Source organism: Miscanthus floridulus, chromosome 1, assembly GCF_019320115.1.
Source record: "Miscanthus floridulus cultivar M001 chromosome 1, ASM1932011v1, whole genome shotgun sequence".
NCBI lineage: Eukaryota > Viridiplantae > Streptophyta > Magnoliopsida > Poales > Poaceae > Miscanthus > Miscanthus floridulus.
This window is the reverse complement of record NC_089580.1, coordinates 48,095,344-48,111,398: the sequence shown is the minus strand read 5'-3', so window position 1 is coordinate 48,111,398 and position 16,055 is coordinate 48,095,344. Positions and strand designations below refer to the sequence as shown.

The following is a 16,055-nucleotide window of genomic DNA, read 5'->3' as shown; positions in this document are numbered from 1 at the left end:
TCGGCGCGCTCGGATTTGGATCCCGGCTGCGGCCGTGATAGGAACAGGCTCGCCGCCCCGGTCACCTCGGACACGAACGCGACCGCATCGCCGGAGTCGTCCGCAAACTACCCGCACGTGCTCGGCAACAACCTAGAATTAAGTTTTGTTTTTATCTTTTACATGCATGTAATTCTAGGATTAGTTGCCTTCTTTATCCCCTCATTGGGTTACTTGTACTCAGCAAGGTGGCTGCCGTGGTGGACGTTGAGAGCAAGGCCATTTTTGTCAGGCCGTGCGCAGCAACAACCTGTCGCAGAGCGCCAATTGGCTGCACGCGAAAGTGTTGGGTGCCAACGGCGAGCTGGTGTTGACGGCATCGATGATGCTGGGCGTGGGCGCCGTGAAGGTGGACGCGCGCGCCATGGGCGGATACAGAGGGTATTCCCCGTATTCCCAGGAATACCCAACTATTTTAGCACACTTCTATGTATATATGTGTATATACTTGTATATGTATATGTATAATGCCATATTTTGTAGTATTTTCACTCATTGAAGCCCAAAACAGTAAAAACAACCTCTCAAATTGGTTCATATTTTGTAGTATTTTCACTCATTGCAGTTAAAAATAACTAATTTTTTTATTGACGTGGAAGTAGGAATACCCAAGTTTGGAATCCTGGCTCTGCCACTGGCGCGCGCCATGTTGATCTCCAGGTTCGTGAGCCTCTTGGCGAGCGCGTGCAGCATGAACATCGCTGCGTTCATCTATGTGCCGAGGCAGGGCGGCCTCGCTTGCCGGTGCTATAATTTAATTTGTTAAGCTTTTACATGAAATTTATTGATTATTATTTGCACTCTTCAATTATCAAAATACCATGTTTTTATTTACAAGCGTATTTGTGATATTTATGCTTTCCATATTTTTGACAACATGTCTATTTATTCTTTTTCTACATGTTGTTGGCCTGATGTTACATAGAAGGGTATAGATATCATTTTAGTTATCACTTGACACCTTTAGTGCTCCAAAGGGACGGCAGTGCCATTTACGGAAGAAAATTTTAAATCAGTGCTAGATAAGGAAGTTCAAAATTTTCAGTGTCTCATACGAAGAGTGATTTGTTTCAATGCCAAATAGATAATTCACTCTTATGGTGCCAATGCCACACTGTTTGCACATCAACGCTGGAAAAAAGCCTGAATCATTCCATTTCTTTCTTCCAAGGACAATCACAAACACAGTTCAATGCATGACACTCAAAAAGATGTTTGGGATAGATTACATCCACCACTGCTTAACACTAGTACATCCTTCATCTCATGATTAAATATAGAGAGATGCACAGGGGGGAGGTTCAGGAACAAAATAACTTACTAAATAAAACACTGCTAACTAACAAACATCTAACAGGTTCTACCCAGTACTAAAACACAAGTAAAAACCATTCAGATGTTCTGCTCTCTCTTTTTTTCCCCTGAGAGGTTAGCTTCAGCTCAATCCATCAGCAATCAAAACACACTGAACCACCGCCAATCGGATGCCATGACGGCCAAAACACATGCCGGTTGCTGGCGAGGAAACCCTTCTTCCCCGCTGACGGCAGCGACCAATTAGTATAAGCTAAAAGAGAACCAACCACAATGGCCTTCTCATGCGGTTGGAATGGAGAACATACCTAAGCAATCCTTTCACTAGGAACAGACAAAAAAAGAAAAGCCTGAAGCAGGAAACAAGGCTACCTACTACCATGTCTCTGGATGGGATCAGAAAGGATGATTCACACAGATCCGCTTCAATCATATGCAAGACCATGTGAATGCCTCATGCTTCTTCCTATACAGAGGAGGCATTTGGGTTTACCAAACCTCCAAATCCTCTCAGTTTCACTTGTTTCTCTCCTACACTAGATTCAACAGGGTCAGCAGCTGCACTGTGAGAACCAAGTATGAACAGACTGCAGATCAGTTGTGACTCTCGAGTATGGTTCCACCGCCCCATGCCACTTTATCTTCTTCTGCTTTCTCCAGCGCAGCAACTTTAGCGCGGTAGCCTGGGGGAGGACCGGCCCGGCTCCTCTCGCCATGAGTAAGCTCCATGGTCTCACCAACAGATCCAGACTTGATATCAGTGGGCGGGATGAAGCAGTCCATGGACAGCCCAGGAACGTTGAATGCAACCTCTTCAATGCTCCACACCTCCTCCATCCGAGTCTTGGTGTGGCTCATGGCTAACCTCACCAAACCGGAACAGGGTCACAGCCGAGCGCCCAGAATGCGCGATCATTATACCATCCACTGGACGGTAGTCCTCCATGAACGAGCTGATGGTAGTCTCCCAGTAGACCGCGTCCCCTCCGGCGGCTGACTGAATTCGGGTCAGATGCGAATCCTCAATGTGGACAAGAAGACCAGTCCTCTGGCTGAAGTATCCAAACGTGACATGCCTGATAATCTCTGCATGGCCCTCGCTGCGTGCCTTGAGGGTCTCAGTGTCTGTGCTCAGCTTCAGGATGAAGCAATCCTCCCCATTCACCTTCCTCTCACCAATGCACCGCGCACGAGCAAACATGCTTGCCGTCATCAATGGATCCAAGCCCTGCAAAAGAACATCACTCAGGAACCATCTTCTATGGGACTGTGACTGAATTAGCAGTGAAAACCACAAACAGGGACATGGGCAGCAACAGTCATACCTGGAGGGAACGGCGAAGCGGGCGAACAGGGCCCTTGGCAGAATGAGCACCAAGCCATGGTGTGTGGCGCCACACAAGCTTGCCATTGCACCCTGCGTGCACCTTGCTCCCACCGACAACCAGCTCGATGTACCACATCTCAGGGGCCATCTGCCACAGCACGAAGCGACCAGGCTCGCCGCCGCGTCCAGCATTGCGGTTCTTGGTGAGGCGGCCGGAGGTCTCGAACTCAGTGGCCACCATGCGCACCTTGCCCATGGCGTAGGAGTTGCGCCGGGAGGCCAGAAGCTTGTGCCCTCCGGAGGCCGCAAGGTATTGCTGCAGGATGTACTGCGCCGATGAGGTCTCCTGTGGAGAAGCACATCACAATAATAAAAAAAAACACCCGCAATTTTGTTAAAGATCAGGCATATAACAGTAAATAGAAACATCTCTGAATTAAACACATAACAGGCAACAGCTGTGGAAAAAAAAACAATCAGTCATATACACCAGTCCTAAAGAGCGGTCAAAGATCCCAAGACCACACATGCAGACATTAAGAATCAAAAGCAACTCTTTTACAGCACTGTAATCACTGGTAAGTGGTAACAAACTTTTTACAGTCTACAGGACCATGAATCAAGGAAACTCGGATACAGACATCCATGAAAATCTTGACGCCGGCATTTCGTCGAACATTTGATTGGAACGGAACGTGGAGCAAGCAAACAAGGGGGCAGAAAAAGAAAAAAAAAAACTACAGAACAGCAGCGTGACAAGAGAAGCGCTTACGATGGGAGTGTCCTTGACGCTGAGGTGCGGGAGCGGCTCGGAGGCGCAGACGTGGACCGGCGCGAGCGGCGCTCCCAGGACGCCGAGGAGCATCCTGAGGTCGTTGCGCAGCGCGCCGGCGGCGGCGACCGCGGAGGACGGGGCCCGCGCGAACTGGCCGCGCACCCAGTGGCCCCAGCCTTCCTTCCTCCCGCGCGCGGCGCCTCGGCAGCCGCCGCTCTCCCCGTCGCTGGGCTCCGGATCGGGCCCCTCCATGAGCGGCGCCAGCATCTCGCCGCCGCCGACCACTCCGGCGAACCTGAGCGCGGCGGCGGCCAGGTCCGCGGCCTCCGACTTGCGGCGCGCCCGCGCCGGCGACAGCCCGCGCGCCACCTCCTCCCGCAGCGCCGCGAAGAAGCCGTGCCGCCTTTCCATGGTCATGGACAGGGCGGGCACTGGCAGCAGGGACCTTTTGGCGAATAGCGGAAACTTGGTGGGCGTCTGGTGACCGCGCTGTGGCCGAGGAATGAGAGCGGACGGGGTGGGACTGGTTGCGAATTTATAGGGAGGCGTGGGATGCAGAGGAGAAAAAGGTGGGGCAGGCGCGGGACGGGCGAGCTGGACGCGGGGGTTTGCAGGCTGGGAAGTGTGACAGCGAGTGGAGGTGGGATTCCCGTCACCATCCCCAGGTGTGCTCACCGCTCCCTTGGTGTCAGTGTCAGCCGCCGGTTTTGGGGGCCTGGGCTGCGCACTTTTCTTCTCTTCTCGTTGATATATGGCTCCTTATTTACCTTTTCTTTTAGCCAATAATATGGTTATTTATCATAAGTTACCATTTTCCCCTTAGTAACAAATATGTAAGAGTTCAAAAGATGAGAGATGCCATAGTCATGCTATAGCAACATGTGGAGTACAAAGCTTTACATGCGTAACAACAAAAGTTCTGGAGGAAGGTTTAGTGCGCCTTGTCGTGAGATCGATGATTGATGGATGGTTAACATGGAAACCGACAGGTGCTATTAGTTGCATGATGTGGCAGGCAATGGATTTTACGAACACGACAAGGATAACAATTGTCGTTGAGCAATGTGTTGTGATGATGACCGGTGGATAGAGAATCATCGACGTCCATGCTCCGTGGCAAACCAGAAATCCAAGATGCCATTGGTTGCATAAGATAGATGGTTAATGGATCAACAATAACAAATGCATTGAGATGATGATTCGAGCATAGAAACGGTCTCCATACATCACGATGGACCCAAGAAGTTGGTGATGCGCTACTAGTTGCATAGTGTGTCTATCTAAGGTGACAACTCTTTGAATGGTGCACATATCCAAGGTGAGCTATTCAAAACAATGTATTGAGAGGATGAATGGGCAGGGATAATCATCATCTATGCTCTGCAATAAACTTGAAAGCCATGATGCCAATGGAGCGTAAGATGATGGTATTGTTGGACAGAAATGGTATCCATACAACTAGGATAAACTAAAAAAAGCTGGCATTGCGTTATTGTTTGCATGGCCATGATTGTTGCATAGAAACAGTACTCATACAACCAGGATACATTGAAAAAAAGCTGGCAGTGCGTTACTTGTTGCATGACGATGATTGTTGGATAGAAACGGTACCCATACAACCAGGATACATTGAAAAAAAGCTGGCAATGCGTTACTTGTTGCATGACGTTTCTATCGAAGGCAGCAACATAACGCTTTGAATGGCGTGAGTATCCAAGGTTGCTGATTCAGAGGCCACAAAAGTAACGTACATCGACAGTTAATGTGTAGAGAAGATGATTGGTGGGTAAAATCGGCATCTATGCTCCATGACAAACCTGAGAGTTATGATGCTATTAGCTGCATAATATATAGTATTCACGTACGACAAACGAAACAGCCGTTGACAACCAGTACATTGAGAAATGATTTGTGTATTGAAATAGTACCCATACAACATGATGAACCTAAAAAGTTGGCAATGCACTACTGGTTTAATTTCATGCCACGCATATCACGTGTGGATCTATGATATGCTGGGTGTGTATGAAGTAGCAATGCTTGGAGGGCTCTCTATGCCTTGGAGTCACGGCAAATTCCCTTGCCCTTCATCTTTGAGCGAGCTTGTGAATAGGTTGACAACCATGGCTATCGGCCTCTAGAGCAGCCGATATGAGATAAGAAACGTAGGCCATACCCTTCCCATCAAAGTAGACAACATGTTGTGCTGTGCTCGTGGAGGAAGATGGGTTTGATCCGTTTTGGCTTTGGGCTTCACTAGCTAGGTCTACTTGAGTTTTTTTAACGGCCCAACATTTTCGCTCTTCAACGACTTACCCATCGGCCTAATAACCTTGACGTGGGCCTGAACAATTGCCGAATCGCTTTTCGTATCGTCTCTTGGCAACCCATGAGCAAGAATCCCGCCAACCGAACACGATGATTTCCCTCTTCCCATTATTTGTCGCATCAATGGGCCGGCCTTGCGGCGCTCGTCTACCCAGCTCTACGTTTGTTGCTGACATCTGGTCACTGGCTTATGTCTTAAAATTTTATGCTTTCTATTATATTTGGGAGAAGGTCCCCCCCCCCCCCACCACCACCTTGATTGTGGGCTTTTCTCTAAGTAGGAATAAAAAAGATGCTGCTGACTTATGTTTTACTAGGAGAGAGTTGTTTTTTCTGCTTATTTTAGCTATTTTGTGACGGTAGGAAATCAGAGGTGGTGAGTCACGGGGTACCCACAGATATATTATACAGGCCAAATCCGCCATCCATTACCGGGGTGGTGAGCGTAAACCGCCCCTCGCAGCCGCGCGCAGCCCACACCCCTGGTCTCACGAGCCCCGAAAACGGCGCCGTTAAGCGAAGGTTCGGGCACGGCGGAACGTGCTGCCTCGGCCGGCCCGACGGAAGCCGAGAGACCCTCCGTTGGTTGCCGCGCGCACCGTGCCGGGGCCCCCACGCGCCCAGTGCGGCCCGCTCACATTTATCGCTACGGCTAGCGCGCTGACCCCGAGAGCTGCTGCTACCGCTACCCCTATCTATCTGTAGTCTAGGAGTATATCTATCTATCCCCGGGCGCGCGGGCGCGGGCGCGGGCGCGGGCGCGGACACAGGACACGGCAGGCATGCGCGAGCGCGATAGCCCCGGCTCCAGTGACGTGCCGCTCGCTCGCGATCGAGTCTTGGCACGACTCCGACGTGCGTGGGGACGTGGGCGCTACGAGACAAGCCGTGCGGTTGGCGCGATGGTGTCCCGCGTCCCGGTCGTATCCCCCGGGATTCGCGTCGCGAACGCTCGTCGCGTCTCGGCCGCCACGTCCGTCGTCGTTGGAGTTTGGACGGGTCCGCCTCCGTCAGGCTCTGCGTTGGACCGGTGCTGCTGCGCTCGTGTAAAGGGCCCGGGCGGGTCGCCCGGTTGGTGTCACGGCAAGGCATGCAGCCCTCGCGCGACATGCCTGCGTCGTCCATATCTTCGGGACAGATAGAATACATACAGATATAGATATACCAGTATTTGTTATATTGCAATAGTATATTAAAAGTAGAATAGATATAGATAGATAGATACAAATCTACTAGTATTTGTTATATTAGAATCGTATTGAGCTTTTTCTTCTCTATGTCACAGTGTCAGATAGGCTTATATGGTTCTATAGGCGTTGTTGTTTTCCTGCCCTTAGCTTTATCGCCCGTTCGCGTGCCCTTAGACTTGACTTGATCCATTTGTTTTTATTCGAAACGGTGTTTTTCTCTCACAAATTTCTCCAGAATTTCTCCAAACGAACGGGACCATCGTTGATAAAATAAGTTTATTGCGTGGCATTATATTATCAGAAGTGTTATTTTCTGCAAAATAAACAAGATGTCAAAGAACTTGCCCGCCCAAAAGGACATACTATAACCAGCACACAGTCCGTCATGTTGCATGCCTAGTCAGTGTAGTAGTAGAGAGTAGAAGGCTACAAGCAAGTGGTCGTAGGTATATCGATTACTGTTGCTTTGTACTATATGGTCAGTACTACACGAAAATATACTATTTTAGGACGACGGATCTCGCTACTGGTGATCTGATGGGGGGTCCCGGCCGGCCTGTCGTGCTTTCTTTTATTAATTATTGGTATATGCTGAGATCTGCCAAGCAGGATTTAATATTAATGAACCGTATATACGACGAGCGTGAGTCGGATTTGGCAAGCAAGCGTCACAATCATGGAGTGGGTTCTCTCGCGTGCTGTTAATGGAGTATATACGCTGTTCATCCTTTCGGTTGGTGGTGTATATAATACATATATAATATAGTAATCCTTCCATGATCAGGTAGCTAGCGTCATACCCATACGTATTATTAGCACGGGCCACCATCTTGGGCCTACTTCAGTTTAGTAGTTAGTATTACGCCTCGTGCAAAAGACCGGGTGTTATGGGTTGTTGCTTACTTGCTTCCTTCTAATTTCTTTCTTTCTTCCTCCTCCTTTTGAAGGCACTAATTAAACTCATCTTCAGAAGAGAGTGTTCATTTATCATTAGTATACATATATACACCTCAAATTGGACGCATACACGTACACACATCATGCACACTCATACTCTCATACAGTCATACCCAAATCTCTATGATCGTACTATTTGAGAGACTATGCGAGCAAGTTGCATATGTTAGACTGCTCACCACAAAAAACCTCATTCTCGATGAGCAAATTACTTTGTTTTTTTTTGCGATGGATAAGCATGTCATTTTATCATCACACCGTGTGACAAGAGCGAATTTTTCATCACCAGGAGGATGTAAGATTTTGATACTCAGGAAGTCACGATTTTACCTTTTGTTTGTTCAAGTCACGCTGTTTTACATCTGTTTTGATTTTTGTTTGTTTAAGTCATGTTATTTAACATCTTATCATTAATGGAGCCCTAATCCCTCACATTGTTTGTACATCATTAATATAGTCCTAATCCCTCATGTTGTTTGTACAATCTTACATCATTGAGGTCATATTCACTACTGGATTCAGGTTCTTTGCCGAGTGCGGCACTCGGCAAAGAACACATGGCAAAAAATTGATCGGCAAAGCCCTCTTTGCCGAGTGTTTTTTATCGGGCACTCGGCAAAGAAAAGCGACTGTCACAGCGCCGACCCCGTTGACGGTCGCTTTGCCGAGTGCCAACCCTGCAGGCACCCGGCAAAGATTTTTTATTTTTTTTTAAAAAAATTCTTTGCCGAGTGCCCTCTATCCGGCCCTTGGCAAAGATGTTTTATTTTTTTTTCTAAAAATTCTTTGCCGAGTGCCCCCTGGCCGGCGCTCGGCAAAGTTTGAATTTTTTTTTTAAAAAAAATTCTTTGTCGAGTGCCCTCTGGCCGGCACTCGGCAAAGTTTGAATTTTTTTTAAATTTTTTTGCCGAGTACCATGGTCATGACACTCGGCAAAGCTAGAAAATGGTTTTCCGAGCAACCAATTTTCCAGCTTTGCCGAGTGCTGTGACCATGGCACTCGGCAACGGGGTCCTTTGCCGAGTGCAACACTCGGCAAAGTGACCCAAAACGGTAATTTTTAATTTTTTTTACATTCCATCATGACAAATAAATTCATACAAACATATATCACATATATATCTCATTCATCACATATATATCTCATCCATCACATATATATCTCATCCATCCATACATCCATCCGCACATATTACATCCATCACAATATATATCACATATATAATAATAAGTGCTCAAGTCCATCCAAATAAATCCATAAGTCCATCACAAGTCCATAAGTGCATCACAAGTATATCACAAGTCCATCACCAAGTGAACAACAAATGAAAAAAATACAACGTGCACTCATCTCGGCCACTGCGACTGTGGTGAAGGCCCAGCTCCATCATTCGGAGGTGCATGAGGTGGATTACTCGAACCATCGTCAGATGGAGACTGCACAAAGGAGAAAAGATTGCATGTGAGACAAGATTATTTGGATAGCTAATCTAGGAAGGTAGAGGCCTAATCTAGGAAGGTAGAGGCCATACAAGCAAAGCACAAGCGAAAGTAAAAAACTTTCATACTCACAGGAGTAGCTGCAGCTGCAGGACGCGGAGGCGGAGGTGGAACCAACAGCCCAGCTGGCAGAGAGAAGCCCACACGTTGCCCAAGCCCTTGTAGGAACTCCGTAAGGTCCGTCAGCCTCTACGCCTAGGCTAGCCGCTCGGCCCGCTCAGCCTCCAGCTAGGCCGCCATCCTCTGTTGCCCGGACCTCCAGCTCCTACGTTGCCTCATTTCTTGTTCCAGTCAGGGCCTGCAATATTTCACTCCAATGTTTCAGTAATGCAAAGCTAATTAAGGTGTGTAAAGATCAATGTATGACGAGTAAAAACAGGAATAACCTCGAGTGTGTCGACCCGGTGCTGTGCAACGGTCGGCCGTGTGCGAATGGCCGGGCTCTCGCTCGTGCTCCGTGCTCGGATCTAGGTGAGAGAGGGAGTAGAGGCCGTGTTGATGACGCCATCGCCAAGCCAGAACCGCCCATGCTTCTTGCCTTGCCCCGCTCTCATGACGGCCTCTGCATCGAAGTCCTGGGTGCTCGGATCATGATTTGGCCCATGGAGCGACCTCGCCACCTCAGTGTACTCACTGATGCGGGAGTGGACGCTCGGGTTCGTGTATGCCTCGGGCGGGTCCTCTAGGTTGAAGGAGATGTCGGACGTCGCCTTGCCCTTGTGGGCCATACACCATGACTAGAAGTTCGAGCAAGCCTAGCCACTATGTGACGTCGACTGTGAGAAAGACTACATGATGATTAGAAATCAGGCAGAACTAAGCGTCATAATAGATAAATGAATTCGCGTACCCATGCTTGTTTGTATCCAGCGAGGCTGCGGCTGCCTTGATGGTGTGCTGGACCTTAAATCTGCAAACGACGGTCCCGGGCATCCCTGTGCATCTTGAGGTAATCCTCCGTGAACCACCTCTCCACCACCATCGCCCAGCACTCGGGATACGCTTGGCACCACCAGAGAATCATCTACACGTCATCAAGTATTGGACATATAAGAAGATCAAATTAAACCAACTTAATCTCAAAACAAATCAATATTGATGTTCTTCATTTACCTCAAGGTACTGCTTCCTAGGTCAGCTGCATCTCTCTTGCGTCTTTCTTGGTTTTCCTCTCTCCAAGCTTCGACCCGTAGTAGGTTACGATGGCCTAGATACGCACCTCGTGATGCATGTCGGTGACGAGTTTTTTACAGGCTTTGGTAGTCACCTGCTCCACCCTGGCCTCAAATCCCTCCTCGCATCTGTAATAAGTCTACATACAAAAGCAATGTATCCATTCATTATTTCAAGAAAAGTCCAATGAATGCGGCGTATTGAGCAATGTTGTGCGAGGGAGACTTACCCAAAACTCTGCCTTCACCCGCGTCGCCTTATTGGGGTACTCCGCATCGAGGGCAACGGCGTAGTGGTCAAACGAGTAGGCCGGCTCCGTCTTTGGTGCATACGTGACAATGCGGGGGAAGTGTTGCCTGCATAGAAGACCCAAGATGTCGTTGACTAGCCGTGCGCTACCACCTGACACAACCACCCAGTTCCTGCACAAGTGATTAAGAAAAAATATTAGTTTTTTCATCATATCATATAAAGTAGTGGTGATAACATATAAAGTTACTTACTTTTGCCCTTCGGGGCGAATCACTGGGCGTTGGTGAGGAAGCGGAACCTGTGGGAGGCTCGCGGGACCTCGCAAGTAGACACTCGAAGAGGAGTCAGAGGAAGCGGAACTCATGCCTGCCGCCTCCCACTCGCCGTCCTCATGCTCACGGGTACCACCTCCTCCTCCAGCTCCTCCTCACGTGGTGTGGGAGGAGACGGCCCCCTCTTGTGGCTGGCGGTCCTCCTCCTCCTCCTGTCCGATCCCTCCACCGCCCCCTCCATCTCCTCCTACAGCCGGCGTGGTCTTTGGTAAATCGAGTTCACTGACCTATGACGGTCGCCCGCCATCTTTGTTCAATCACCTACAATAAAAAAGAAAAACAAGACATACTTAGAAATAGGTGCAAAAATGAACAAAACATAATTACAAAAAACATAGTAATACATGTATTAGAAATATATGCAAAAATGAGCAAAACATAATTACAAAAAACATGGTATTACATGTATTAGAAATAATCTTCATGATTGAGATTAGCTGGATCATAGGTCTCGTCATCACTATCAACATTGTCCAACTCATCAACACTATCTGAAGAAGGAATGTTGTCTTCATTGTCATTGCCTAAACATAATCGCTTGAGCATTTGTATGTCCTTTAGATTTCGCACCTCGTCTCCAGCGTCCTCGTCATCATCCCTTTCATTGTCTACTTCCATTCCTATCTCTTCGGTTAAGTATATGTCAAACCTCCCTTGTAGCCCTCTTCTTGATAGAACTCTCCATCATATGTGTTTGGGTTGAAGTTGTAATCTTCATCGTTTGGGACAGGTAATTTACCGTGTGGCGATACCTTGTGCACAATAGACCAACCCTTAAGATGCTCGGCGTCTTTGCACGCGTATGACGTATAATAAACCTAGACAGCCTATTGAGCCACAATGTAGACATCTTTTCCTGGATAGACTAGAATCCGATCGAATATTGACTAGCCCAAGCTTAGGGGTCCATCTCGTTACTCCAGGATGAAACTAGTGGCATTTGAATATGATAGGAGTAAGAGGTTTGGAACCATAGAATGATAGTTCATAGATTTCTTCAATTCCTTCCATAATAGTCGAGTCCATCAGTGCCTAGCGTAACAACTCCGCTGTTTGTGGTTTTTCGATTGGGCTGACTCTGCTCATAGCTTGTTGTGTGAAAACGATATCCATTCACGTCATAACCGGTAAATGACTTGACCCTAATGGCACAACCATTTGGCCCCTCCTCCTCGTCCATCTGCCAAACCAGCTCCTCGTCTGACTCGTCCACGGGTGCCACCTCCTCCTCCAGCTCCTCCTCACGTGGTGTGGGAGGAGATGGCCCCCTCTTGCGACTAGCGGTCCTCCTCCTCCTCCTGTCTGATCCCTCCACCGCCCCTCCGCCTCCTCCTACAGCTGGCGTGGTCTTTGGTAAATCGAGTTCACAGACCTATGACGGTTGCCCGCCATCTTTGTTCAATCACCTGCAATAAAAAAGAAAAACAAGACGTAATTAGAAATAGGTGCAAAAATGAACAAAACATAATTACAAAAAACATAGTAATACATGTATTAGAAATATATGTAAAAATGAACAAAACATAATTACAAAAAACATAGTATTACATGTATTAGAAATAATCTTCATGATTGAGATTAGCTGGATCATAGGTCTCGTCATCACTATCAACATTGTCCAACTCATCAACACTATCCGAAGGAGGAATGTTGTCTTCATTGTCATTGCCTAAACGTAATCGCTTAAGCATTTGTATGTCCTTCAGATTTCACACCTCGTCTCCAGCGTCCTCGTCATCATCCCTTTCATTGTCTACTTCCATTCCTATCTCTTTGGTTAAGTCTATGTCAAACCTCCCTTGTAGCCCCTCTTCTTGATAGAACTCTCCATCATATGTGTTTGGGTTGAAGTTGTAATTTTCATCGTTTGGGACAGGTAATTTACCGTGTGGCGATACCTTGTGCACAATAGACCAACCCTTAAGATGCTCGGCGTCTTTGCACGCGTATGATGTATAATAAACCTAGACGGCCTATTGAGCCACAATGCAGACATCTTTTCCTGGATAGATAGAATCCGATCGAATATCGACTAGCCCAAGCTTAGGGTCCATCTCGTTACTCCAGGATGAAACTAGTGGCATTTGAATATGATAGGAGTAAGAGGTTTGGAACCATAGAATGATAGTTCATAGATTTCTTCAATCCTTCCATAATAGTCGAGTTCATCAGTGTCGGGCGTAATAACTTCGCTGTTTGTGGTTTTTTGATTGGGTCGACTCTGCTCGTAGCTTGCTGTGTGAAAATGATATCCATTCACGTCATAACCGGTAAATGACTTGACCCTAATGGCACAACCATTTACAACCTGTCTCAGCTCGTCACTTATAGGCGCATCAGTTTGGGCTTTCTGTTTGAACCAATAAATAAAATCGGGTCTCTCTAGTCCTGCACCCTGTGAAAGAAGGGTATCATTTTCTTGTGGGGTAGGTTGCCTTGATTCATGCTAGGATTGACGAAGAAATTCCCTGTACCAACGAGAAACAAGGGGGTTGGACGAAGAAACAAGGACATACGGCGAAATGAAACAAGTTCATTCAAAACTTACCCAATGAACGGCTGCACCTTGACAAGGTTGGTCAACACATATAGCATGATACTGCGCCACTCTTCATTTTTCAATTTCTTAGTGGTCGACGCACTTGCGCTTCCGAGTTGCCCTTGGAAAAGGCTAAGGTTCGATTCATTTTTGCCAGCATTATAACGAGGGGGTAGATTATAACTGCTAGGAAGGTTCTCAATGTAGTATTTCTCTGTGAAGTTCGACACCTCCTCTAGAATATATGCCTCTACAATGGAAGCCTCAATTTTGGCTTTATTTCTATATTTTTTGCGAAGAGTCTTCAGACATCTCTCGATTGGATAGCACCAATGGTCCTGCACGCCCCCCATCCGTGCCTCATATGGGAGGTGCACAATCAAATGCTGCATCGGCAAGAAGCAGCCGGGTGGAAAGATCTTCTCCAACTTACAAAGCAACACGGGTGCCGCTTTTTCCAAGTCATCAATGATGGTCCGAGAGAACTCCTTGGCACAAAGCTAGCGGAATAAGTAGCTCAACTCTGCCAGCACTTGCCAGACATGCTCTAGGACATAGCCTCGAACCATCGCTGGAAAAAGCCGCTCAATCCATATGTGGTAGTCATGACTCTTTATCCCGTTGACTCGCAGAGTGCCTAAGTTAACTCCCCTCTTTAGATTCACTGCATACCCATCAAGGAACATTAGTGTCTGGATCCATTCAAGTACTTCCCTCCTTTGGTCCTTTTTCAAGATGAAATTGGCCTTAGGCCTTCTCCAGGTCTTGCCACGACTAGGAGGCTGCATCTCTTGATTTGGTCTATCGCACAACGTTGCCAGGTCCATTCTAGCCTTAGGGTTGTCCTTAGACTTTTTAGTGTCCATGAGTGTTGCCCAAAGTGCCTCGGCGACATTCTTTTCAGTGTGCATTACATCAATGTTATGTGGCAGAAGAAGGTCATCGAAATAGGAGAACCTCATCATGCTCGAGATATGAGTCCACATATGTTGCTCACCATATCCCACAAAACCACCTTCTTCATTGGGCATGAGAGCATCTATCTGAGCATGAACCTCAGCACCAGTCATCATCCGCGGTGCAGGGTTTGTCACTTTGACACCTTTCGTAAAGTTCTTGATGTCTTGTCTGAATGGATGGTCAAGAGGTAGGAATTGACGATGTCTGTCAAATGACGAATACTTGCCACCCTTCTGCAACCAAATGAACCTCACACCTTCCTTGCATATTGGGCATGGGAACTTCCTGTGAACACACCAGGCGTAGAATATCCCATATGCCAAGAAGTCATGCAGGGAGTAGTGGTACGAAACGTGCATTTTGAAGGTTGTCTTTGTAGCTCAATCGTATGTCCATACCCCTTCGTCCTAAGAACAGACCAATTCATCAAACACGGGCTCCATGAATACACCCATATTACTCCCTAGGTGTCCAGGAATTATCAACGATAAGAATACGTTATGTTATTGAAAGGAGACACCGGGGGGAGATTAAGGGGGATAACGAAGATGGGCCAACATGTGTATGGGACGGCCATCATTCCATAAGGATTGAACCCATCTGTTGCCAGCGTGACACGTACATTATGAGCCTCATCTATTTTGTCACGATGTTTGTCATTAAAGCGGATCCAAGCTTCACCATCGGATGGATGTACCATCTTGTCAGGATTGTACCATTTGCCATTTTTGTGCCATGTCATCTGTTTCGCGAATTCCTCGATCATGTATAGCCGTTGGATCCTTGGTAGGAACGGAAGGTACCGTAGGATTTTCATGGGGATCGTAAGTTGCCTCTTCTGGCCATCATCAGAGTCTACCTCCAAGTACCTAGAGGATTTACACTTTGGATAGAACTTTGCATGCTCGTGTTCTTTCTTAAATAGGACGCACCCCTTCGGACAAGCATGTATCTGCTCATACGGCATCTTAAGTGCACGTAGGAGTTTCTATGACTCGTACATGCTCTTTGGCAGAATGTGGCCCTCTGGAAGCAGGGTGCCAATCATGGCCAACATCTAATCGAAGCCTTCTCGACTCAAGTTTAACTCAGACTTTAACCCCATTAAGTGTCCAATGGCATCTAGTTGAGACACCGTTGATCGATCGTGAAGGGGTTTCTATGCCGAGTCCATCATGTCGTAGAATGCCTATGTGGCTGCCTCCATCTCCTCCTTCTCACGTCCCTCATCGAACTATCCTTGGTGAAAGTCATCTAACATGTCTGCTACCCCAACATTAGCATCAAAAGCCTCCACCCGTAGTCTCACCACCTCCTCTCTCATACGATGGGCTTCACCATGGTGGACCCACCGGGTGTAGTCCGGCGT

The 16,055-nt window shown here is 47.5% G+C and overlaps 1 pseudogene; it reads right to left on the bottom strand.

Moving 5' to 3' along the window:
- Window positions 1-1,201: 1,201 nt before the first annotated feature.
- On the bottom strand, window positions 1,202-3,941 carry LOC136482878 (uncharacterized; annotated as a pseudogene).
- Between the last annotated feature and the right edge of the window lie 12,114 nt (window positions 3,942-16,055).